The 25,377-nt window shown below is 36.0% G+C and overlaps 1 protein-coding gene across 2 annotated transcripts in view; it reads right to left on the bottom strand.

Moving 5' to 3' along the window:
- Positions 1 to 25,377, bottom strand: part of CENPP (centromere protein P) — a 149,924-nt gene that overhangs the window by 6,828 nt on the left and 117,719 nt on the right. The gene's annotated exons all lie outside the window — the stretch shown is intronic.

The raw sequence follows: 25,377 nt of genomic DNA, 5'->3' as shown, positions 1-25,377 counted from the left end.
ACTCAGATAACAACAAAAGGAATAATTGTACTATTACCATGACCAAGTCCTACAGATCCTTGCAAACAGCAATCGCCAGGCTACAAAATGAAATTAAATGCAGCAATTACATTTTTGGAAATTAGTTTGTATTTCTACTTTTACTAAGCCTTCTGCTAGCCCAGGTAACTCCAGTTCCATTTACAAGATCTGGTGGCCTTGCAATTATCTGTCCTTACGCACATTGCTAAAATATTTGGTGCTAACTTCACCAAGAACTCCTATCCTCAAGTCACAAACTACGTTAATCTGTCATAAACTGAATGTCACATATACATTTTCAATCAATTATCTTTCTAGAAATATAATTTAAGTTGTTTTGATGAGTTTCATTTTTAGATATTGGACAATACATTTGTTAATGCATTTCAATTAACTAAAATATTTTATCCTGTAAGACAGCTGTCACCAACATGAAAATGTAACAAAGATTTATATTTCCCATATTTTGGTGGCAAGCCCTAAGTCAATGAAAAACTTCTCCACGGAATGTAACTTGACTGGACCTCAGACTTCAACAGATAAGACAAAACAGTCTGCCAATACCATGTAACTGAGAAATGAGTAATACTATACCTAAAAACAAATTAATCCTATTTTTTCTTCCCTCCTTCCTCTCTGCTGCTTGACTGGGCAAGAGCAGCACTGTATAAATTGATGTACACTCAAAATCTGAATACAAGGATGAAGGAAAAACCTGTAGTGTAGGCAGATGAAGATGTATAAAATAGCTATGGTTTTGAGAAGGTTTTGTCTCAAACTTGCATTTTTTTGAGACTTCTTTTGAACTGAAAATCAACAGGAAAAGTCTGGAACCTTCAGAATACGCAAGGAGAAGAGGAACCCATTGCCTGCAGATGCCACAAGTTTGTCACATGCTTAAGTTGATGTTCTTTATGTAGCAATTTTTGCTGTACAATGGCAGTGTTTGCATATTTTTAATAGAATACTGTAAACACTACCAGTGCCATTAAATGTTATGCTCAAAGCCTGAAAGGTCTGAAATTTGACTATGGAAAGTGCCGTATCACAACATTCAGTAGAAGACTTCCAGTCTGAGGAACTGGAATTACCGAGTCAGAAAGACAAATGATTCACAAAGGGAAAATTCCTACATAAAGACATTTTGGTTTTAATGAGCTACATGTTAGATTAGATTTCACCTCTAGTTTCATTTAAAGAAGCCTTTAAAAAGTATATCAAGAAAGAAACACGGTAATAACAATTTAAATGTATGAGCATAATCAGAAAATCTATAATGTGTCTCCTTAAGGGGTTTGTTTAGTATCCACCAAACAGAAAGCATTAGACAAATAGGAGGGATACAAATGTTTAGTTTTTTTATAAAGAAACCAGTGTTGTGACTGCCACGCTTACTTAAATGATTCCAGTGTTATAAAGACAATGTCAGCTATGGGTAAACCGAGCGCCCTCCACTGCTTTAAATCTGGCCAAATAAACAAACACCAGTCCATTAAATAACTACCCAACATCAACATAAATTCTTACATTATTAATTTATGGTTAAACTGCTTTGTCTGCCAAGATTTGTTCTTGTGTAAGTAAAACTGATGCAAATGTAGTGACTGAATTTCCTCTTATTTTTCAGAAGCGTCAGTTGCACAGGTAAAATATAGACTCGTAAAATATTGAAAAAACAATTAATATAGAACGCTATATAACTTACTTTGAGAGAACTACTTAGAATTTACTTTCATGTAATACACCTCAGAATCTAACTGGATATGTTTATCTTACAGGCTGACACGTTTAAATCTTTGTTTCTTCAGCAGCTTAAGACTGGAAACAAAGGTCTTTTGAAGCTACTGTGGTCTTTGCAAGGCTTAAACATTTACATTTTGAAGGAAAAAACACTTTATCCCATGCCACATATTTTTTTGGTTGAAAAAGAAAATATTCTTTATATGCCACTTCATATTCCCTTTGATATCTTTCTGCAGAAACAAATTCTGTATTATCTAAAATCTGTATTTGGTATCTAGAATACTGATTACATTACACTCAATATTTACACATGGACTTTGGCTTTAAAGTATGTAATGAGCCAATGTAACAAGAATTAGAAGATGCAGTGAATCCTCAATCCGCTGTTTTTCCCTTGTACAGCTATTTATTGCGTGTATGTACATGTACGATTCACAGTTTTAAACTTTTTTGGTAAGTGTGTTTTTTTTTTTTAAATTAATTCCACTACAGCAATAGAGTAACATTTAGAAAGCGATTTATCCAGAGTTACTCCATTATTGTCTACTGATATTGGGAGCAATACTGTGGCTATTCCCTAACTCAGAGCAACGCAGAACTGGGATTTCACTAAAAATCAGTATTTTTTTATTTTATTTTAGTTTCTAGAGCAAGGAAGTTTATCAGCATCCCAGTTATGGTAGAATCTTATAATAGCATACTTCGGGAATCAGCGTCCCACTCCTTGCTTGATCTGTCTCTGTACATCATATGAGTTTGTGATAGATCTTCATAGAATCGTTTAGGTTGGAAAAGTCCTTTAAGATCATCGAGTCCAACCGTAAACCTAACACTGCCAAGTCCACCACTAAACCATGCCCCTAAGCGCCACAAAATTGTGCAATTAGACTAAGAAATACAACATGTAATTGCTGAGGTAGCATTCTACAAATAATTTGAATAAAGAAAAAAATCTCTCATTCTAACTTCCCTCTATACTAAAACATATGGAACATTAGAAACACTTAATGTAACACAAAATATTTCTGTATTTCTCATACGGTAGCTAGCACTGCACAAAACCCACTCCATCAACTCCACCTTCTGTACTCTAGTATAATTTTACAGTAACTCCACATGATGCAAATCTCCATTTATTGCCTCTTCCCATGCAGAGATCTATTCATACTTAAAATGTTAAAGATGTTTTAAAAACTAATAATGCTGTATAAGTTCTATTCACTTCTATATTTAACTTTAAAGAAAAAATATGGCTCAGTCCAGCATCTTTGGATTACCAACACTGATGTTTTCGGGAGGGCTGTGTGTGCTTAAATAAGATCTTCCTGTTGGCCATTTGGCCATAATGAGATTCAGACTTGAGTAACAGACATAGAAACATGAGGAAACCTAGCATCAACACAGCCCTACTTGACCAGATTTACTTTTTTTCAGGACTAAACCCAAATATCCATGTTAGAAAACAGGTATTGCTGTAGCCTCAGCACAGACGAAGTTCTGTGTCCAAACCAACATGTTCTAATGGCAAGATGCCCAAGTGGGGTGTACTGTTAGCTTCTGCATCACCACTTCATATGGCTTTGTGAAGACAAAGACAGTTTGGTCTGTGCCTGAAAGATAACATCATTGTAACCTAAGGTCGATGATTTAAATTAGAGCAAAATACGGCACACAGACAGTGTGTTTAACCAAATCTCAGTTAAAGCATAAAGCTACAAACATTATTAGCACATCAGAGGTCACCTTTCATCAGATCATCATCATATGCTTTGGAAGATAGCAGCATGCTGTTATTTTTGAATAAGCATAAATACCGATTTGAAGCAACTGGGATATGTAATAAACTCTAGCTATGAAAATAAGCTGCTATATCTACTCATAGAGGAGAAAAACATTCACAAAACCTGTTTTTAAACAATAAAATATGAATTACAGAATTATAAAAGAGAAACATTTTATGAATGTGTTCTTGCATGCTGTATTTTTTTTAACATCTACACTGAAAACTGCCTAAAATGCTTTTTAAGGGCTAGAATTATAATATCTTCAAGTATTCAAAGAATGGCACGTTGAAAGTTCAAAACATAAGGGATCTCAAAAGTCACTATGAAGTGTCTCATTTTGTGCAATTAAAGGAACTGAAACCAAGAAAAGATAATGCACTTTTCCCCTTCAACTAAATTACATGGTATAAAAACACTGTATTTGCAAAGTGGATTTACGAAACTTCACCACTCATAATTATGTCTCAGAATAAACACATATTCCATCTTCCCATCTAAGTAAACATTTTCCTCAAGTAGAACAGTCCTGCTGGTGATCTGCTTTACGCAAATTACACAAAACTACAAGTGCAATTAGAACCAAAGAACAAGTTTACAAAAAGAAGTGCATAACAAAAAAGCAGTTTTGGTTATGTGGCAGTCATATTGCATCTCACACACTGCTCAGCTCCCTTCTTTTAAAACTAAAAGCACAAGCAATACTATCAACATGCATGTTTCCTTTTTAGTAGAGGAAAGGAGAATTTTGGGGGCAGGCTTGAGGAATAACAGTGTGAATGTCACTCTGATCAGGGGAAATCTTTACAGAAGATGTTTACCAAAATTTCCTTACGAGCTCAGGATATGCCTGGTTTCCTCCAGTAGTATACCTACAGCTGGTTACTTGAATGAAAATTGCTCTGCATCCACTGAGTTTCAGACCTGTGGTTTTTAGCAGACCAGATCACTTCGCTAAGATTCAATCTTACAACTACCTCTTAAGGTTAAGTCAATGCTCTACACTAGTAACTGAAACCAGCTGGGAGGAACTTACTCACGGCCAGCCCAAAACTCATGTAGCATCACCAAATTGCCAATAAGGTTCTTTGCTTTGTTCTTTTTTTCTTTTTATCTTCTTTTCTCTCTTTTTTGGCCCCTACTCTATTTCCCTTGCCATTTATTTTCCTTCTTTCACATTTTCATAACATATTTCAACAGTACATGATTCAGTTTGTCACTATTCGCTATGTGACTATTAATTTACCATACTATTTGTATTTTCATAATTTGATCTAGGCTGTATGTCTACAGAAGAGCTAAACCAGCATTACCTAGGCCCAAGTACACATACAACTGTGTCTCTTACAAAACATTTCCTTTCAATGTCACTTTGTCATACGGTAACCATATGTTCATCTGCAACTTAATTACAGCAGCCTGGGAATAAATTAAATACATACTAGAGGTTTATTTTTAAAATGCGAGGAAAAATAGAATTAAATGAAAAATAAACCTCGGAAAGCACAGGAAGAGGTACACAGTAAACAGTGAACACAGAAGTTGCAGATGTTTTTTCTTTACTTTTTTTTTTTCCTTGCTGGGGAAGAGATGAGTCTTCTCTCCATTATTCCTCTTCAAAATTGCTGAGGCAAAAGATTTCCACTAGTTTATGAAAAATTATACTCCTGACCAATGACATGCACATTTACAAACCAATGTTTCTAAAAGCAACAGCACCAGGGTACTTTATTGCATGTTTGTTTCTATAGCAAGTAGGCATATTGGAAATTAGAATACACTTCTCCAGAACAGCTGAAAAGACTTACAGGCTCGCTCACTCTGCCTTCAGAGACTGCGCATTTCCCCACGGGGCACCCTGCACTACCTCGAGGTTCCAAAATGATCTTCACCTATTAATGCTGCTCTCTGGAACACAGACACTGGCAAACCTGAAGATTATGGTGGGCCATGGGCAAGAGGCTAGAAAGGAGTCCAGAAACCAAGAATGCTTCTGCTGCTTCTAGATCAACTTCAGTGCAATCCCATCAGATGCATCATCTGGAACTGACTGCCTGGATGTTGCATGGCTCACAAAAGACTGTCCTGGAAAAAAGTCTACCAGACTTACTGATCAGTATAAGAATATGCACAGAACAAGCTTGCCATCTGCTACTCGGGGACAGCACATTCCCCATCATTTACTCCTGTATCAGATATTATTGACTATCCACTTAAACTGAAGAATCATATTCTCTGAATTAGCTCTAGCTTTCTGTTTGCCTTTTTAAGTTTAAATAACCCCATTTTTCTAGATTAAAAATTTCGGGCTTATTTGTTATTTTATTTAACTTTTAAAATACACTGTCTTAATACTAAGATGGCTGTAGAGCCATCCTCTGCATAGTTATCTGCACAGTTCCAACTCCAGGACTTACTAATCGATTTGTTTTTTTGCGGGATAGCATTAACTACACCTGGGCATTTCTTTCAGTGGAAATCCCAGTAAACCAGTAGAGCTCAGTAGTTCTGTTCTTCCTCCACAAATTTACTGACGTACTAGTTTTCATTATATTGTATTTTGAAACCCCTACCCTACACCTTTGCAGTTAAGTATAATTAAACACCTCTTGATGATAAACTTAATATAAGGCACTGTGTGGAAATCAGCAGATATGTCTAATTTAGTAAAAGAGATACTAAGCAGTCCAGGACAGTACAAAACCAAAAAAAATTCTGAATGGAAAAAAGATGCCATAATACAGAATAGCATCAAGAATCAACAATTTGGGAAGAAATAATTGTAAGCCAATTTTTCAATAATCTGAAAGAAGTAGACCGGAGGAAAGGCATTTTTAGGAGAGAAGTTAAACTAAGTTTGTGTTTTCTTCCATTACAACAGAAGCAATTTACTTTACAGATCTTTAAATATTTTTCTGTGTAGAAGATGCCACAAGATTCTCCCTAAACCTTTTTGATGGCTTAGTAAAAGGGTCCAGGATCGCATAAAGCAACTTGGATTTGAAATACCACAGAAAAGTTGATTATCAAGTGTGACCCAACTTGCTTTTGTACAGTTTACATTATCAAGCTTGTCCAGACAGCACATTTTAAACATAATATAAATAAAAGCATCTGAATTTAGTTAATGACTTGGCTCTGAAGCTGTGTTAGGTTTTTTTCCCAAGTACCCTGATTAATTTAAAAAAAAAATCATGGGACACAATGAAGAACATCCAGTGCATCTAAATAAGCTCAGTGTTAGGCATTTACTTTTTTAAAAGCATGACTAAAAAAAGTTTTCAGACAATGTATTCAGCTTATATTGATCATTTACTCTTGCGGTTATTTCATCTTGACTGTGGATCAGGTAGAAGATAAAAGTGCACAGTTAAGGACGAGAGTCAGTCAACTACTGTTAATCAATAAAACTCTATTAATTTCTACAATTAGGAGAACAGCTGCTCATTGGTACAGTAACCGGAGTCCTTTGAGATATGCTATCCCCATAAAGACAACGTACCTGCCTCAGATGAGAGAATTTTTCCCTTGACTTCATTAGCCAGCAAGTCAGTTCATGTAACCAGCCAGTAATTATCATAAATACAATATACTCAAAATACATATATCACCAATTATTGTGTGGCATCAACACTTTCATCCCTCCCCCAAGTTTTTTTGTACTACAGACTCTGCAGAGAGAAACTCAAAGCAAAAAGGATGGCACACAGCAGAGGACAGAATAATCTAATAAACTTCAGTTATTATTACTTACTTATCAACACTGACTGCCAATTAATAGATCAGATATAGGAAAGGTATTTGGAGTCTTGTTCAAATAAAGCTTAGAGAACGGCCTTTCTGAAGGAGTCTGAAGAGTTATTTGCTTCTATGTTTGCAAACATTTATCTTACCTGGTAAAGACACATATGTCCAGAAACCCACCTGGAACATCTAAAATACCAGTTTTCATTTCTCACCAAGAGATATAAACTGTTTAAGAGGTCAATCTCTTGTCACTTAGAGCAAACTGTCCAACAGAAGAGGGGGTTTTGGTCAATTAGTAGCTGTCAATCAGATCTGCTTGTACTATCACCTTGGTATCTTAAGAAAGTAGTGGCTGTGCTGTAATCTTTACTGGACACCAGCGACAAAGGTGCGACCCGCGTTTGCCAGAAAAACAAACAAAAAACTTCTTGCGTGACTTGCACTCAAGAATAAAGATATGTTCCTTTTTTAAGTTCCACCCAGATTTTATATCAGGAGATGAATGACAATGTCCACAGCATAATTCCCTACTGCATGTAGTACAATAATACTCATTTACCTAGCCACCATAAGGGCCAGATTTTTCCTTAAACATATGCAGATATGTACATAAAATGCATTCTCATATAAATCAGTGCTTATTTTCACAAATACCACTGTATTATTATTATTGTTGTTGTTGTTATTGCTATTATTCCTGAGCATCAGAAAAAGGTTTAACATCTGCATTAGGTGAAAAGCGAAGCTTTCTATAAAAACATACGCTGTAGATAGGTTAAAATCTTTTCCACAAAACATCCTCTTTTAATGGTTCTACAAAGCATTACATTTAGGACAGTCTCAACAAAAATTTGCCACCTAGTAGCTTTCATTTGTCTGGTTATTAACAATTATCAGTTGCCTCAGATCTTCTGCTTATGTGAAAATAAGTATTAACATGAAATGCTAACATGCCTGTTGCTATCAACAAGAGCAGGAACCAGTCCAGTTGAAAAGACCCTGAGAACTTTAAACCCACTGAATTCCTTTCATGTAATACCCAGATACAGTTTTTTTAAATCTGGCTGTCAAAAGCATGACATTTCAGTTTATCAAACACATTCTTGGCACAAACAAGAGTGACACAAGAAACATTCTTGAGAAGACCCAAGCGTCCACAAGAAGAGATTTATAGTACACAAAAACATTTAACAATTTATAATTATTGTCTGTGTAAGGGTGTAAAGTTGTCAATCCGCTGATAAATAATAGGTTTGTAAAAATGGTCAACTATCCTCAAACTTTGATCTACTAAATTACTTCAATAAGAAAGCTGCAAAACCCCAAATAACGAAACAGAAGAAAAAATAGGGAACACCGAAAAATTCTAACGCTATTCACTCTGCAACTCTGTAGTATACCTTAGCCTAAATCTCTCAGAACAAGGATGATTTTGACTCAAATATTTGTATACTGCCAAGTACAAAAGAATTTAGGGCAGTGATGAGAATTCTTTAGTGTATCCACTAGGAGAACTCACATGCAGCTGCCAGGCAAAAACATATTCTTATGCTCCACCTTATTTGGTTTTTAAATGCCAAAGTTGCAGTCACCAAGAATGTAATGTGATGTATGCATATAAATATTTGGTTTATTGCTAGGTACTGCTACAATACAAAGAAGTAATAGTAATACTAATACTAGCTGCCAGTGTAATTCATTCACTTTCAATGTAACCCCGAGGCATTTTTTTATTTGAATTTAAATGGCTGGCATTGCAGAAACGTTTCAAACAACTGTTAGTAACAATAAATTTTGTTCTTGTAGAAGTCCAGTTGAAAGAAAATTGGCTAATATTACAGCTTAACTTTCTCTTTTTTCTTCTTCAGTTTTTCAAACAATCAGTTTAATTCCCTTATGTTTTTAAAGCTCTAAGGAAGTAAAGTAACACAAACATTCATGTATATAAACCTAGCGTATGTTTAAATCTTTCCTTTTCCCAGTTGTGTACTAACAAGAAGATTAGTCCTAACTCAACAACAGAAAGCTGTAGAATAATGCACGTTTGCGGTGTGGATACTGGCACACCAGCCTTTGCCAGAATGTTGGATTTGAGGAAGCCCCAGAAGCCTTCAAGCCCTTGAGTCCTTGTCTGCACTCATCCCAAATTCCTCCGCAAACTCTCCCCGCAGCTACTGCCTGTTTTCCACACAAACCCATGGCAAAATGCCACCGTTTGGCCTCAGCTACTGGCGACTCCAGACGGAACGACCGTGGATCTAGGTTGCAGAATGACTTCAGGACTGTTGGAATTCAGCATGCTTTGCAAAAGGACTGAGTTAGTAATGCATGGCATATTCAAAACGGCATGCTCAGCAATTCCGCAATCATTTTGGTTATTAATAAAGTCAGTTTAGGAAGGTACAACTGATGTCAGGGGTATTTCTCTTTTTTTCTATAACTCATATTAGCAGCTGAATGAAAGGGGCATGCCCTTGAGGCTTTGACCTGATGGCCTACACAGATGAACTGCTAATTGCATAAGCATATGACTAATTCTTAATTCTATTAATAAATGACATAGTTTAACTGGGTACCCAAAATTTCAAGTTTCCACACAAAGTAAGAGCAATATTTTAAAAGATTATATTTTATCATACTATTTCAATATAAGCAATGGTGCAGACATTTCCAGCATTCTAATTCAAGCAGCAATTAAAGAATCTATAATTATTTGGGGTGTATTAACACTGAAACACAGGCTACATTTCCAAAGCCAAAGCCAAGTCTCATAGCAGAACTGTAAAGTATAGACAGATAATCTGATTGTTAGGTAGGAAAAATTTGAGAAGAAAGGCAAGCGCTATAATGCTTTTTAAAAAGTAGTTCTGGATGACTTCAATATTCATTTTTTCCCCTGTAGAAAGACCTCTGGATGACTTTTCCAAAAGACACTGTGAACTAACATTTGAGGCCTCCAGCATATTCTTCATCTTCGGCTTTTTCTATTTTTTTTCCCCCTCTCTGTTTTGGAATCAGCTCTTGTATTAGCATCTACTTGCAGCTGCCCCTGCCAGTGCAAAAGTAGCACTGTCTAGACTATGTACATACTCATTCCTCTTAAAAATAATTCAAGTGATAGCTCTACAGCTCTCCAGAATCACATTTTTCATTTCTAGCATATCCTGTTGCCCTATAAATTCAGAATTACTGTCTCTCTAACAATTCAATCCTTATTAACTCATAGGACCTGTCCTGCTAATTTCTATGAGACAAAGATGTCGTGACATTCAGTGACCAAAGTACTCGCTGTGAATGTACCTTACAAAATCTCCCAGCTCTCTGAAACGAAACCAGCAAATGCTTCTGACAAAATCAGTTTATTCTGCCTTGTACAACACACATTGTGGAATAGAAGTAAAGGCCAAGGAATATAGAAAAAGTAGTGAATAAAGAATTAGATATCAATGCTTTCTCCAAAATATAGTATAAAAATCACACACAAATAGTCCTGTCTTCTCAACTGCTTTAATAACCAGTATAGTATGTAGGGGGAAAAAAAAGCCTTTTCCAATGAGTCAGGCACACAGTTAAAATATTGTGTCTTTTAGTTTATTTTCACCACTACTGTTAGTCATGTTAACTTTCTTTAAGCTAGTGGTAAAAATTCAGTACTAGATGCAATTACATCTTCATTTTGTGACGCACATATACTTTGGTGACATTAATTGCCATTTCTTCCCATTTGTCTATCTTGATTATTGAAAATTTAAGTTCATGCATGCTTGCAGAACAAAACATATGTTACCTTTATTCTGATGTTTTGTAGAGCTGTACTGCTGGGAACAAGCTTACGGTGCATTATCGTCTAGAACATGCTGGGGCATTACAGTAGATGGGTGCATGGAATTAGCGTTAAAAGTGCCAGTTCTTTGATGCAGGTGAATACTTACTCCATTTATGAATTGTTTTTCATCCCATAAGAACAAAGTACAGACGTTAATGACAATCATTTCATTTTACAGTCCAGAAGATAGACAGACAGAACACCCATTTTATTATTTAATTCAGTTTCAAGAGAAAAACAGGTTTTGTCTTGGCTGAGAGTTGCTGCTCTAACCACTACGCAGAGGTAGCTCTGCTCAGTCTTCCCCTTGCTGAAATACGAATAAAAAAAGTAAAGAAACCTTTTCAAGATTTTAGATGGTTTAGAATTATTTTAAAAATATTAAATACTAATCTTAGGTTAACAGTACTTTGTAGGACACAGTGGCTGAAGAAATTTACACTTTACAACAGCCTGCAAGGCCGACAACTCCCAAACTCTCTGAAGGTATGGTTAAAAAACCTTACAATTTCAAATTATGGCACTATTCAAAGAGCTGCTAAGCTGATAACTCTTGTGCTAAAATACGGTGTGCTTTAATCAAAGCTTTTTAATACTTGTTAATTAAAAGATAACATACTCCATTGCAAGTTGCTGGCTTGTTTTATGGCACAGCTTTGAGTTAGCTTTAGTGAACTCAATCTTAAAAATTCAGTCATAAAAGGAAATAGGGCAATTAAAGCACTTCAGACACTTAAGCAGTTAAAACAACACAAGTTACCTTGCAACCTATATGTTTGTAAATAGATTATCAATAAAGCAGTACAAAAGTAGCAAAATGTTTTAAAGTAGAAAATGAGCAATAAAGAGGAAATACAGAAATTAATCACGCTCAGAGCTGCTGCAAACATTTTTGAATATAGTCAGAATCTGCCACTGAAATAAAAAACAAATGTTACTATAAACAAACATTATGCATACATATATTATGTCCCCAAATATGGTCCATATAATCTCAAATTCTTATTACTCCACTTTCTACATCCTAGTCTTTTCTTACTTGACAAGTAAGAAACTACAGCATTACTTTGCACATCCTTCATTGTAACTTCTCCAGGAGTATGGCACTTACCAACGCATCACTTTACAGATTAATTTCTGATCATCCATTCTTTCCATCCATTTTACTTGTATTCATTTCAGTTGGGCTTATGGATGCTCAGCCACAAGATTAGGTAGCTACTCTCTGGAAGTGACTCTGTTAAAATTGTTAGATTAAAATCAGCTGACAAAACATTGCCTGAGTAATTGGCTTTCTTTTTTTCCTCAAAATGTTTGTCTATATTGCAATAGGTCTGATTAACAGATACATATGAATTAGACGCAGTGGAGCTAATTGAATAGCGATGCCACAACAGCACAGCCTTCTTTGGTGGCCTGCCTACTTGAGCAGCTCAGACAGGTTGAAACTGCCTATGCTGTCACTATTGATATTTCAGCTAGCCAGTTAAAGCTAATATGGACATGTCAACACACTGTGCAATGACATCTCTGCAAGTTATGCATAGCCACAATTCTGTAAACTCAATCTGATATCATTTAAGTGAAGCTTATACAATAGAAATGTTTTCATAAGAAACTATAAAATCATTTTTTCTTTCATTCTAATATCCCAAAGTACTGCTGAAAGGCAAGAATGCCACACACTCTCTACATCTACATCTATATATTATTTTTATTTAAAACACTTGTAAACAAAGGGGTGCCAGAAAGATCATTAATTTCACTGAAAAAAAAAAACCAAACCACATACAATTTCTGAGCATTACTCAGAACTGTTCTCTTAAAATTACTGTACATATTTTGACAGTCCACACTTTCAGCTAAAATAAAGGGCTCTTCACATACAGAATATCCATTAGCTCGTTCCTTCCACACTCATTACTTTTATTCTACAGTAATTACATTAATATAAACAAAATTACTTATAATTTAAACACGTAGGTGATGGAGTAAAATTGCACTTCATCCCAGTAAATACAGTAAATAACGTACCTTTGTTCCACATGCGGTACATCATAATCGGGCAATCATATTCTTTGAGACAAATTATTTGCAAAAACTCTCTTACTCCCATATTCATGACATATGGATACCCGTACCATATTAAAATTACAAGTAATAAAATAATAAGGCAGGATAACTTCACTTTGAATTGGTCTATGTGCGGAATATGTTTCCATGGTTTTCAAAAGTCTTTAGACTACAGAAGCTGAAGAAAACACCACTTAAGTAAAATACCCCATACACAAGAGAAAAATTGTATCAATAAAAGTATTCTACTTGACGCAAAACTTCAAGTAAACCAACCTCAAAGATTTTTAGAAATCTAACAATTTTTGAAAAAGTAAAAAACGCTTATCCATCACAGTAACATAGCTTGGAACTAACTGGTTAGACAGGTTGTGGCTAAGTATAATGTGTACAAAAAACCTCTGAAAAGCTCTTGAGCAAGTCATGTCTCGGTATGTAAGTTCAGTATATAGTGGCCCTGCATCAACTGGGACCTTTAAATGTTACCCAAATGCAAATCATTACAGGTCACCCAGTCCTCCCAGGTCTGGGAGGAAGCTGAATTAGAGACACAGTTCTGTACAGAGTACAGATCATTCCAGGAAAGAAGTGAAGATAAATATAATAAAACTGCTGTGTCTTAAAAGCTATTTAAGAGCATATAGGATGATTCAAACCAAATTCCATTCAACTTCACTGGGAGATGGTATCTTCTTTCTTGTTTCAGGTAAAAAGAAGTAGCTTGTTTCACTCGGTTTCTGGCAGAACAAAGAGTTATCTCTCAGGTTATTTCTGTATGGAGGTGCATGGTTTTAAAGTACGATTTCATAAAGCAAGTATCCAGGGACAGCTTAAGCTATTCCCACCCTCCCTGCTTTCCTCCATTTTCTCTCCACCAGCTAGCTACTGCCCCCTCATCTCTGCCGGCAGAGCTGTGCCGTGTGTCAGACCAGAAAGCAAAACATATGAAAAACCACCACTAGTTCTCTCAATATGACTAATAGCGCAGTCAGAAAACCAGTAGCAGGATAACAATCTGGAGACAGCACACTCAGACAGGAAAGCATAATACTGCCGCTGAAGATTGCATCTCCTCCCATGGCTGTTTCACTCAAACAGCTGCTGTACAGTAAGCGATTCTTTCATCCTGCTTGCTCAAGTGCTTCTCAAAACACTTGAGCATTGAAACTGGCCAAAGGCAAATACTCTTAGGTCAAAAACTCTGCTCAACATCCATACGGAACTGCTCCCTAAGCAGTAGTGCCAAAAGACAAAATACCTTTATGAAGAAAGGAGCTCTGGGTAAGAACAGTGACTGATCTCTCTTGTCTGAGCCGCCATCCAGACATGGCGAGTTTTTGGATACAACACTAACAGAAAACTTCTGATGTTCCTGCTACTGCAATTAAACAATATTTCAGTTCCAAAGCGCTTGATTTTTAGCCAGATTGCCATTTTCCAAAAGAAATAACTGTTGTTTTTGAAACGAAAAGCCCTATGCTGTGCAAGCATTTAGACACAGGTTAGTGCAAGACCCAGACTAGGTTTGGAGACTCGGTAGGTAGGATGTGTTGACACAGCAGTAATTATCAATTAAGAGGGACCCCCCTCATGCTGTCTTCACCAGTCCCCTCCTCAGCTGCAAGCTTCTCCTCATCCTCTCGTATCATGAAAAAGACAACTCCGTGTTTCAGAAATAACTCTACTTGTTCTTCAGCCATTCGATGAGTCCTTCAGTTAACAAAGGAAAGGGAATGCAAGGGATTTACTGTGAAGAACAGATAGAAATTACAATAAAAAGGTAAACTGGCAAAGTCTTTCTGAGCTCTGGAAAAAACCCAAATGACGCTAATGTTCTTCTTCAAGAAGACTTGTTTATACATGACACAAACACAGTCATCCAGAATAACATATCCTGTTGAAACTGATGATTTTTTTGTTGTTGTTTTTACCGTTTCCCTTGTCAAGATGACACGATGGGGGAATTGTGCTGGAGTTTCAGGACATATGCAACTCCCATTTTGCACAAGTTTGGCCACAAGTACTAGTCAGGTCATAAAGCAAATATAAATAATCACTTCATGAGGTGTTTTCAACTTGTACTCAATCCTGAATTTTGTGCACTGTGGAATTATAAATCTCTAGAAATGTGATAATCATAAAAATATCAATATGGTATTAAAAATTAAATTTAAAAATTAGATATGTGTACATACACACACGTACATATATATCCCTGCCATTTTTCCCCTTCAAATTCTCACTGGTAGCACACTGCAGAACTGCTGTACAAGTAATTTTTGCCATTGTCCACAAATTCACCCAAACAAACCATTTGGTGCCACTGTTTGTAATGGGGAAAACATGAATCAACTAATTTTTAGATTTAAAAGGAAACCGCATGCAAACTTTGTTATTTTCCTCAAAGTGTCTTCTTGTACCAGCTGCCAACAAATCCTTCTTTTTGACTAAAAAGCTTCAAAATATTTGTGTCCTCAGTTTACATCTCCTTCCTGAGACAGTCTCTCAGTGGAGAGGCATCCTGTTACTAATTTCTACTTAATATTAAAACCAATGTGAAAACATCTCAGGCAACAAAACTGATATAAGCAGCAAGCCACAGGAACCCAACAATGTCTACCAGATGAAATCTCAAACCAATGTTTTTATCTGTAAGATCAAATATTAATGTTCTTATTTTACTTCTGATACAATTTAAGATGGCAACAGTACACAAAAGAAGTTTATAAAAAACTGCATTCACTTTTTAAAGAAGTATACAGTGCTCTATATGGACACTTTTTTTTGCCATTTTGCCTACAAATGGAAAGTGCAACCAAGCACAACCAACTAAATGGAAAGCAAATAATTTCTTTGAAAAGGGCAAACAAATAGGGAAAGATCATTAGAATAATTATATATTCTTATTTTTAATGAATTCTAAACAATCTATTTTCAGTATTTACACAGATAAAGTAATACTAATTTTCTATATTTAAAATACAGACTTTTTCTATATGTTCATTTTAGTCCAATCTTTATTTAAACCGTTTAAGAGAAATACCGTCTCATTGGTCTGGGTATGACGCACATGCCTATTGAAGAAAGCAGAACTGTATATAAGAAGCAATGGCAGGACATGAATGAAAGCCTATAGGAGGCTTACGTCTGCGTGCTGGAAACTTAGTAACTGGTTAGGTTGCTAAGACCTTCAAAACGCTTTTTTGAACCATTCTGAATTCTTCAGAGTTTACAGAAGAAAATTATTTTTATGAAAGAAATAATCAGAGAAGATCTCTTAGGAGGGATTTCTGAGCAACAAGAACTGAAAAGAGAACTTTAAATTTATCAGAATGATACTAGTAATTGGATGGGGTTTCCCCAGAACAGAAAAGCTTACAGTGTCTGAAAATATTAGAGCAACGCCTTTTGATATAGATTTATATTCCCATAATTAAATGGGCACTTGACGAAATTAAGATCCAAGACTATAAACTCACAGGAATGCAAAAATATTTGTATAGTCTTCAGTTTATACAAAGTTTGAGTACAGCAGAAATTAGAGATAATATTATGTGAACTATGGCAAGGACAAAAAAAAATTAAATTACTCCATCTTTTGTATTTATACTGCAAAATATGATTATCTTAAAAAAAAGTTAGAAACCTCAAAATTATATTGATGAGTAACAATACTCAATACTGGCACATGAGAAAAACCAAACCCCAAACCAAGCTCATTGTGCTATTTCAGACACACAGAAGACATGCTTAGTTGCTAAGATGAATATTCTGGAAAAATACAAGTCAGCAAATAGCTGAAATAGAATTGCCCAATATACAGGGAAGTGTCAACATTTGAACCTGAGAAAAGAAGTGACGCTATTTGAAAGGACAGACAGAAGGACAGTGAAAATCTTACATGTTTACTTATGATGGCCAGGGTTTTAAAGTCCTATTTATTCAAGCTAGGTTGGGCAACTTGCTTTGGAACGCTACAGAGAATGGGCTCTAGACAATGAAATAATCAAAATTCTACTAAATTTGTTCACTGATGCACATAGTTAGAGGCAGTACGTGAAATACACCAGCCTCAAATTTCAGGTAGCTGCTGAAGGAAGGGTTTACAAACTACTTCCATCTGTCTGTTCATTGGCATTTTAGATATAAAGTGAGAAAAACATATCTCAAACTAAAAATCATGCTGTGGGATTGAATGGAAATGTAACCAAGAGGCATTAAGTTGTGGCAATAATTAGTGTCTTGAGAAAGTTAATGCTAATGAGCATTAGTATTTTATATATTCCATTTACTTCAGTGAAGAACTGGAATTGGGATGCAGTTACAGTTGAAAAGCAAGCTTTTTATGTACATAGATCCTAGCTACGTACATTTTGTATTGCAAAATTAAGTTTATTCCCACTGAAAGAAGTACTCAATGCTTTTTGCAATGTATTGTTAATATTTTTAAATACGTGAGGAAAATCTGTTTTTAATATCTCTTAAGGTTTCCCAGCAACATTTTTTCCTTCTCCTATGTTTTTTTCCTTAAGGATATTGGTGACCGCTGATTACAAAAAGGAATGCAGTAACTGCTATAGGTTTTAGAAATGCAGTGTACTGCCAATCCCCAATTCCCCATCTCATGTTTTCTGCTGACTTTAACAGTTATAAATTTATTTTTTTTTCCCCAGAGCTATTTTTTTCCAACTATAAACTTGTGTGTTATATTAAAAAAACCAAACACGTAAGTCATTTCAAAGGTTAGGATTCCATCTTTGTCTCTGATCAAAACCAGCCAGCAACTGCAAAGATTCATCATGACAACTAAGAGTAAAGCAATTTAAAAAAATCATTACATTTTTCTATTTCACTGAAAGGTTAAAAATAATTTTCACTAACTGTCTGTATTTTCAGTACTGTCTGTTTTCTTTCAAATTCCTGAACAAAACAGAAATAGCTTTAAATTCCTGAATGCGGATGTGCTTTTTGACTCACAGAAATATTTTCATCAGTGTTTTGGAAATAAATTAAATAACGGATCCAACTTCAACATAGCCCTTCTCTAAATAACATAGTAAAACAGAAGACATAACGAAATGTGTATTAACCATAATGCGAGAGAAAGCTATTAAAAATAAGGATGACTGTGGAACATTTCCAGCTACAGAATGTACTCTTCTTAGTACCAGGTGAGACACGGTAACAGGTACAGAGGGTTTTTTCCCCCGAGATGAGGAAATTGATAAACTGTATGCTAAGGTATGCAGGCATGTGGCTACTGCTCACCTAGGAAGATACCATGAAGGATTTCAGGACACTAGAGATAACAAAAGGAGAGTACTGTATGCAGGTGGCCCACCCTGACTTCTTGTGCCACTAATCAGTCTGCAATACGAAAAAGCAGAATACTGCAGAATTAAAAAGGGGGGCGGGTAGTATCAAGTTTTCCCTTGATGCTCAAGGGAAAAATAAGAGGACAACCATATTATAATTACTAAATAAAGGTATAAAGTCTGCAAAACTGGGTCAACAGGGAAGGTATAAACTGCAGCAGGCTATATATTTTGAAGTGGCTGAGAAAAGAACTTGTGAGGGGAAAAGGGGAGGAAAAGGCATAAAGGAATATAAGGTAAAGCAAATAATGTGATCAGGGCTGTTCAAGGGCACCCTAGGATGCAGCCCTGCACCTGATCATAAAGCCCGGAGAAGAAGAGTTTATGTTCCGATCATACTTGTGTGGTCAGAAGGACCTGGAGTACTCTCTCTGGCACTGATGAAGAACTACCAGCATGGGTGGACTGGGTATCCTGAAATCCTAACACTGTATAAAGGTGGAGTACCTAGAGATGAAACGTGGCATGAGTACCATTCTAGATTCAAGTGCCTAACAGTGCCATAATAATGTTTTCAGTTCTGTTTTCTAGTCTTTTCCTAATAATTACTAATGTTGTATATGCTTCTTTGGCTGGTACTAAGCATTGAGCTGGTATTTTCATTTGCAAGCCCTGTTGAAACACCAGGGTGGAAGACAATAATACCAAGGCAGTCTTCTCACCTTTGGAGGTGCTACACCTAAGGTTTAGCCACTGACAGTAAGGAGAGGATTTCCTAAGATTCAAGGGGCCAGTGCCACTCGCCTTGTCAGGATATCTTGGAGGGCATGCCCTACAAGATAAAACCTCACTGGGTCTACTGCAGGTATCTATGATGACTGGCACCTTCATTATGATTTGAAGAAAAATGCTCAGGAGCTTAAGATATGACAAATAGGTGACTAAAGGATGCCTTCAGTAAAGGTGCTGCAATCTGGAAGACAAGAAACAACTATGTCTGCAAAAAGAAACACAAAGCAGCAAAGTGTCCTAGCAAAATAAGAAGATTAAGAGGAACTGAAATGGTGACAGGCACGCTACCTATAGCATGACATACCGAGCAAGGAAGGATAGGCCACGCTCTGTATAGATACAGTAAGAAAAAAACTTCAGTTTCATCTCGTGATGGATATGCATAATAATGAAGATGTGGACTTTCCAACATATGATATTTCTCACAATCAATTTATAATTACAGAATACAGCACATTTCACAGCTTGATGTCTTGCAAGGAACATCATGTTGTTCCTTTAATACTGTTCAACAAGACAACATCAACATGTGGAATAAGATACACATAAACCATTACCTAAATACAGACATAGACAAAATACTCTCAGATAATTCTGAAATAACTTTAAAATAAAAAAAAAAAAAAATGAACACTCATGTTACAAATTATAGTCTTTTTTAAAAATGTTTTGGGGGAAGAAATCCAGATAATCTTGGTGTGGGGTTTTTTGGTTTTTGTGTTTGGTGGTTTTTTTTTTTTTTTGGGGGGGGGGGGGGATTAATGTCAAGAAAATGAAAAAAAATCTATAAGTGTACTCCATATGCACATGTTCCACAAAAGCTCAAGTGCTCAGAATCCCTAACATCACAGGCCTATCATTTGGGGCTTTTTTGTACAAATTACAGAAACAGACTGTCATGACTTGCTTCAAAAATAAGAGAACTCTGAGGCTATCCACTTACACAATTTCCATCTTTTTAGTCAACATTTTCTCTGTTTTACTCCAAAGCAAGAAAAAAAAAGGTATCTCCAAAACTCGTACTGCATGGCTGCCATATATGTTGTCTAAACCATCATAACTTGGCAACTCATCACTAGCTAGGAGTCAGCCCTGCAAATAATCCTGAATCTAAGTTCTACTTAGAGAGATCCCAGAGCCAAGAGCACTCAAAGAGCCAATAAAGTCGGCATGAAAACACACTGCCTTTTCTCTAATCTTGTTCAGAACACATGGAATAAGAGAATAAGAAAATTATATACATCCATTTGAAGTAGCATTGAGTTTTTTTTTTTTGAAAGCCTATTTTAATGTCATCTTCAATCACATTTCATAACCAAGCATGCTATATACCCTTCTGAACCACTTCCAAATTCCTTAGGGTTTGCTAACTATTAACAGAAATAAGTGACTGATTCTGCCTGGAGAAAAGATGGCTTAGGGAAATTCTAAGAGTAGCCTTGCAATATCAAAGAGAATACAAAGCACAGCTCTTCATGGAGGTGCATCCTCAGAAGGATGAGAGATAAAGAAAAATTTTTTCTCAATGGTAGTCAGGCAATGGAATTGGCAGCCAAGAGAAGCTGTGTGAACTCTGTCCTTGATGCCTTTCAAAACCAACTGAACAAAAACCTGGTCTGAATTCAATCTTCACCCTGCTTTGAGCAGCAGGTTGGACTCCATGACCTGCATGACCTCCTGAGTACACTCATACAGTAAGTTAAGAAAGTAATTTAAGCAATACTGTAAGTTATCAGCAACTGTCCAAAATAACTGCATTCTTTCCTCTAGTCTGACAAGCTAGGTTACACCTGGCATTAAATTGGCTCATTGAAGGCTATTCACGTTCTATTCATGTGTTTTGTTTGGCCATTATGCAGATAAAAGATTATATTTTTAAAAGGTATGATGTAAAACTGAGGTTTCCTGATCTCTAGAAGCTGTGATCATAAAAAGTGACTTCAACTCCTCTTTCTATATTCATACATCATCTCTCAAATTTCCACTCTTAAACTGACCAATCCCAGATGCTTGACTTCTTAACTTTGCTTAAGAATTTTTATTTTCTTTTTTTTTTTTTTTAAGATGTCCTCCTTATATTCTTTCAGCCTGCTGGCTTTCTTTGATGACTAAGGTATTACACTTCAGGCATTTTCAAGACGATTTAAGAAACAGATGTTGTGCCTCCTGTTTCAGCATGTTCCATGTATTTAAGTGGCCTTTCAGACAGAATTTTAAAATCTGTAAGCCACTTTCAACACCGCAGATTCCATTATATTAACTTATACATTAATTTTATCACCCCTCTGAGATTTAGAACAGAGCCACAGCAGTGAACATAAGTTTTTCCTCCCACCATTCATTCCTGCATGAAGAAGCAAAATTGATAGAAAGAAAAATAACAATAGCACTATGGTACACTGACTAATACTTCTCCTTGCTGTGAAAGGAAAAGAGGAAAATTCAGAAAAATTAGAATTTGATGTTGTGGAGAAGCAATGTAAAAAGCTATGCTTAGAGGATGATGAAAAAGCAGTGGCAAAAAAGATAACTTTTGCCACTCATACTTTGGAAGTAATTCCATAAGATCACAAAATATTATTCTCTAATTCATAAATATTCTTGTATTCCCTCATGGTATAGGAGTAGGTATCGAAAGTAGACAAGTTTTATCTGTTATTACTGTCTGAGGAAATGACTGCAAACATACAGATGCAGAGGAGAGCAATATGTTATCGATGTTGTATGTAGTTCCAAAACGAAATCTGTGGGAATCTGTTGAATATATATACCATTGGAAGTTTGTGCTTCAATTCATCCTGTACCAGGAACACTGATACTTAAAGAATCCAACTTTTTGGTACAAAAGGCTGTAGTTACACTACCCACTCAGGTGAACAAGTTCTGCTGGGATAGCAGAAGAAAGTATCCTACTGTTGCTCCATATTGCCATAACTAAGCTGCTTCACAATATGAAGATAAGGTATATTCATATGATATGGCTAGCTTGAAAAGCACACTTGCTCTTATACACTCCCCTAGTATAGTTTTTAAAAGATTCTAATTCTTTATTTCATTTCTACTTAATGTGGCAACAGATCAGAAAACTCAAGTAGAAATAGTGAACCAATTACTAGAAATACCTAAAATTTCAAAAAATCCTTTATACCAGTATGGGGTCCAGGAGTGTTGCTGCCTTAACTCATGGGATCCTTTATGTTTACAGAACTGAGATTTAGATCAGTGTTTGAAAAGAAGGCCTTCTGAGGAAAAAATAGAAAACAAATTTATTTCAACTGTATCAAATTGCTTAAAAGCCTATTCCCACTATTGGTTGTCATCTAATAGATACAGTTAGACATGTTATAAAAATCTGTTGTAACCACTATAAACAAATCTGATGCCAATCTAAATTCTAAGCCCTCCTTTTACTGAAGAAGATTTCCTTGAATAATTTCCATTGAATAATTTCAGCAAAGCAAGAGGAAAAGCCTTGTCCCTCTACAAATAACAAGCTATAAGGAAAAGAGATCAGCCTAGATTTTATGAAGAATCCATGCCAGAGGCTCCAGGCTTCCACATTCATTTCCCACATCCTATAGCTCTTGCTCAAGACACTAAGCAACAGTGCTCTTGGGGCAGTTTGCCATAAGATATAAAATAATAAAAAGTTATTTTAATTATTAGTCACTGCTGTTTACTCTTTGTCTCTTCTCTCCTCAAAGGAGACCATTCCGCATTAAGGCATCTTAATAGACAATAACATTCATATCGTACAACTCATTCAAATGACTAGCCATGCATATGGGATAGACAGGCATACAGTACTTACAGACAAAGCAGATATTGGCAACTTGCTCTGAGAGCAGAGTGAATTATTCACATAAACACAGTAAATACTAGATCTCTGAGGACACTGCAATGCTTTTCCACTCAAACAGCAATTACCTGAACTGCACATGTCTGAAAACATTTGCAAGGCCATCCCAGTCAGCTTTTAGCTGAATATACAGTATTTTTTTCTTTAGTTATTATGACAGGCAAGTTTGCATGGAAGATTTTAATGTAAAAAAAAAGTAAAACAATATTTAATTATTAATCTTATATACATCTAAACAAAAGTTGAGAAAAAGATAAGCAAGAGCCTCATAGGCATTCTCTTTCATACTAATGGCAGGTACTAAGATCACAAAGCCAAACTCTTATGCCAGGTAACTAGAGGGATGAAGGAGAAGAACAAACTAGATTATTTATTTGTTTAGTACAACAGGCTTTTGTTCAGATGTTTTAACTTCAGTGTGTGTAACAGAAATGCCAGATGGCACCAGATACATAGAGGAGAAACTTCATTTTGGTATGCATATTAAAGGAGAACAGTGATTTAAAGGTGGCCACAAGGAAGGCTAAAATGGATACCACCAGAACTATAATGCCTCCAGGACTTTTACTCACATATTAGAGGCAGTAACATTATCAGAGAAAGTATTTGCTTACCAGCAATTCCTTTTTGTGCGAAACCCAGACTATGGAATACACATAGAACAGATCATCTCAAGATCCTTAAAATTAGCAAGCCTTTGTGCTTCACTGTTCATGCTAAAGTATCTGTTTTGGAGAAGTCTATATATTCATTAACACTGTAAAAGATCCTTCAGTCTGCTTAGAGGATGTAGGATTTTTACTGTATGATCTACCAGAGGAGACAAGATGGTGTCCCACTCAGTTCTGGAAAGCTGCTGGAAGATGTTGACCTTTCAAAAAATACAGAGGTGACATAACCTAAAAAGTCCAGCTTTCAGGATTTACTAGAACTCAGTGATCAGAGATGCCTCATCCAAAGCAGATGCACGCAACCAGAGCTTCACATGAGGAAAGGCTGCCCAGATTTACCGTATCGGCCTACTAACAGGCAACCTTGTGTCCCAGCTAGGCAGGCTTTCTGGAGATGTGTGCCTGAACACTATCAGATGATCACGAGACAGCAAGCAGAAGTGTTAGAAGCCGCATTTGAATATATAATGAAATGAATGCTGTCACTTTTGTCTCTAAAAAATACACCATCATTTAAATATGTAAAGCCTTTTACCTGACATGCATAACCATGAGAAGACGATCTAATTTGCTATTCTTCTCCCCCCTTGTGCTAGAACAACCTATGTCCTATTGTTCTACTCATCCTTTGCAAATCAATGCTTTTAGCATAGGTACTGAACCGTGCTATCTCATTTCAGATGCTAGCTGCATTTGTTAACTATCTCCATTCTTAGTAAACAGCTCCAGATAAACTACGAAAGTTTAATATTTCTTCTTTTGCCTTTGCAAAGCAAAGCACAGTAGAAACTGAATGACTATTTTAAGAGACAATGTGTTTTCTCAGTATCTTTCCACCACATACTGGCTAACAATTATGGTTAACTCAATGGTTATACCATTCCATGACTATCTGTCTAAACATTCCTCAGAGTACGAATTCGAGCAAACAACAAATTTTTAATGTCAGAACTCAGACAACTCCATCTACCAGGTAAATCTGTCATTTCTGAAGCTTAGCAGACTCACCATCTCATCAAACACTGACACTCTGCAGAAGCTCTATCTGGGGATGAAGGAAAAGGCTCTGCTGGCATACAAAGGACTTGTGGTAAGGTACCATTTATTCCCTCCCTTCCCCTCACACTCGGTTCTCATATTTGGATTAGTAACTTCACTGCAGCTTCTGCATAGCTGTGCTTCAGGATCATGTTTCAGGATGTAATTAGCCTTACAAAAAAATGAAGGGAAAATGCTTCAGTCATTTTATTTTCCATGCATAAGCTACAACTTATGGTGAAATCATTGCTGTAAATGGACAAAAGAAAGATTTTCCATGCTAAAACTTCAGCAAAAAGGTTTGCTGCTTATAGATTATAGGCTATAGGGGCAGGAGTGGATTAAGAAAACATGAATTGAAGAAAAATGTTCTAATTTTAATAAATGTTTTTATGCTAAGGTTAAACTTGCCCAAATGTATTCTCTCTGTAAAATACTAAATCTACGTTAAAATCATGCCACCTAGAAACTAGATTTCTAAACACATAAACTAGAACTGAATAAAATACAC

The sequence above is a fragment of the Gavia stellata genome, chromosome 12, assembly GCF_030936135.1.
Source record: "Gavia stellata isolate bGavSte3 chromosome 12, bGavSte3.hap2, whole genome shotgun sequence".
Classification (NCBI taxonomy): Eukaryota; Metazoa; Chordata; class Aves; order Gaviiformes; family Gaviidae; genus Gavia; species Gavia stellata.
This window is presented reverse-complemented; position numbering and strand designations above follow the sequence as displayed.